This window comes from Eucalyptus grandis, chromosome 6 (genome assembly GCF_016545825.1).
Source record: "Eucalyptus grandis isolate ANBG69807.140 chromosome 6, ASM1654582v1, whole genome shotgun sequence".
Taxonomy (NCBI): Eukaryota; Viridiplantae; Streptophyta; class Magnoliopsida; order Myrtales; family Myrtaceae; genus Eucalyptus; species Eucalyptus grandis.
In genome coordinates, this window is record NC_052617.1 from 55,190,651 (window position 1) to 55,193,471 (window position 2,821).

General features: G+C 38.7%; 1 pseudogene; it reads right to left on the reverse strand.

The window, feature by feature from the left end:
* Positions 1-898: 898 nt before the first annotated feature.
* LOC120294554 overlaps positions 899-2,821 on the reverse strand; it is a 2,002-nt pseudogene continuing 79 nt past the window's right edge.

Here is a 2,821-nt window from a genome sequence, read left to right on the forward strand (position 1 = left end):
TCCGTGAACCATCTTTTCAGTAACATCCTTCCTCAGCTTTTCATTCAAAAGCAGAGGAAATGACAACTGATTTTCCTTGATCCATCTTGAATATCCCTTCCCTGGCAGAAATTAACATAAATATATTTCTCGAGAGAACTAGATTCCTTCATCGGATTGAGAAATTTGAACGCCCAGAAAGTAACTTCTAAACCTGAGGGCGATCAATTTGAAGTTCTTCATGGTTCTTACTGCATAATCATTGCTGAATCACTTCCAGCCACAACTAGTAAAGTACCACCATACAGATACACCGTCAAAACTCAAGTTGTGCTTTCAAATGAAGTTTGGCGTCACTTCTCTTGAATTCGCACTTGATAGAATTATGAACAATCCGGCTGAACCAGGTTCAAGGAACTTGTTTGCTTCCCTACAATGTTTCACTCAGCTTGGGCACTATTTGCTCTTTGCATGTGACCGATCCCAACTCCTAAATTGGATAAGTCACAGCTATTGAGTGGATCCATACAAAATCCTTTTAATGGAGGGGAATTCAGGCAGAGGCTTACAGCAGGGTGATATCATTCTGACAATGGATTAATTGATCACTAGCCTAATACGACAGTCACGCATGTACAGTGTATGAAAAGTCATCGCTTAAGTATGCTGTCACATTAATGTCTGTCAGTATCTAAAAACAATATCGAACCCCTGAATTAGTACATTAAACATGAGAGACACCTCCAACTAAAACCCGTGCATATTGTTATCTCCCCATGTTCTGTTTATTCAGCAAAAGCAAAAAAAAAAAAATCCACGAAACACCAGAAAAAGTACCTTTTCCTATTGGCTTATGATGCTACTGACAAGTGAATAATAAATATCATCAATGTCAAAGGTATAATGTTGTACAATCTTCTCATCTGCCACTATTAACTGGTGGCATGACATGGTTTTTCATGCTATCAGTATATCCAGTGTTCGTGGTGTTACTACTCTCTGCATAAACAATGGAGTCGGTCATCTCTCCGAGCAAATGACTTTCTTCTGAATTCAAATCGATATTAACCCACGGATGGTTAGCCATTGCCCTTATTCCATCCAATTCATTTGCCACTTCCTTCATGGTTGGCCTCTCATCTCCCTTTAATTTCAAGCACCTCTTTCCAAGATCGGCAACCCTTTCACTTGCTCATTGTCTTCGTGTGCAATGAGTTCCTCGACAATCTGAAACAACCGATCTTCTTTCAACGCCAAAAGAAAGTACATGGCCAAGCTCCTCTCTTCTTCAGGTCGATCAAAAGAGAGTGCCTTCTTCCCTGTCAACAGCTCGACTAGCACAATCCCAAATCTATAAAAATGCTTTTTTTTTGTCAATTGGCTAGTGTGCAGGTATTTAAGGACTAAGTATCCCAATGTTCCTTGAACCATTGTAGACAATACAGCTTGATCAAGCAAGACTAACCGTGAAGCTCCGAAGTTGGAGACTTTCATGATGTAAATTAGCATTGAAGAGAACATTCATCGGCTTGACGTCTCGATGGACTATAGGAATGGAAACTGTAGAGTGTAAATATGATAGGACTCCTGCAATTTCTAACACAATTCTCAATCGGGTCTCCCAAGACATCTCGGAGGACTTGTTCAAGCCGTGGATATGATCGAAGAGAGTCCCATTGTCCACGAACTCATACACTAATAGAGGCACTTTTGTTTCTAAACAACACCCTAATAGTTTGACCACATTTCGATGATTAATCTGGGAAAGCACTATGACTTCATTAATGAATTGCTCAATTTGGTCTCGTCCACAAGCTTGGACTTCTTAATCGCAACTATAGTGCTATTAGGCAAGATCCCTTTGTAAACGGTGCCATATCCTCCTTGGCCGACTATCTACTCTCATCATAATGGTCGGTGGCCTTCTCAGCTCTTCGGCACTGAAGATTTTTGCGGCATTTGTGGGTTCTGTCGTGTTCTTGTAATTGTTGCTGCAAAAGCAAGCCACCATTTTGCTTGAAGTATTGTTCTTTGAGCCTAATGAGTTTTCTTTTGTGAGTCCCAAATATAGAAAGCTTGCACTGAATAACATCACTATTACACCCACACCAAGACCTGTGTAAAACACAAATTTTGTTAGAATACCTGATATCGATGAACAAGGAAAAAACTCCTGGTAAACATCAGCCACAAGAGTCTGCAAAGTTTCTGCAGACATTATACCATAATCTTTATTGTCAAGAAACTAGGCAATTTAGGGACAATTTGACCCTAATTTAAAATGAATATGGGTAAAAATTTATGAACGTATAGTTTAATTTAAATCATGAAGCCGATATGTTTAAAAAGGAGAACTCAATAAATTCCTGTCCAGCAAATTTGTACCAGAATGACTACCCATAACAATGTTCGGAATATTAACCTTCTATACCTTCTCATTCTTAAATAAAATCTATCCACTAATAGAAACCGCTTATCTTCACCACAGAAATTCAATAGAATACCATTTTGCGAAATCTTGATTGGTCAAAACTAATGCCCAAAGCGAAAGCTGCAATGGTGATTATATTGAGTATCAATGCAGTTTTCCGAGTCGCCGATACTCTTTTGCCTCCATAAAAAGCTGTTTGAAGAGTCTTGTTCTGAACAAATGGATGTTGCATGATCGAGTTTAGACAATTCAATTAGAGGTGCTATTTCACCAAGTCCAGCAATAGATATCGCTTTCAATGACATGGAAAATGGCAAGAAATAGCATCTCTGAATAACTTTTGCAACAACTTCTATTTTAAAAGAAAAACAGCAAGCTTGACTTTGGGATTCAGAAAACGAATATTCCTAG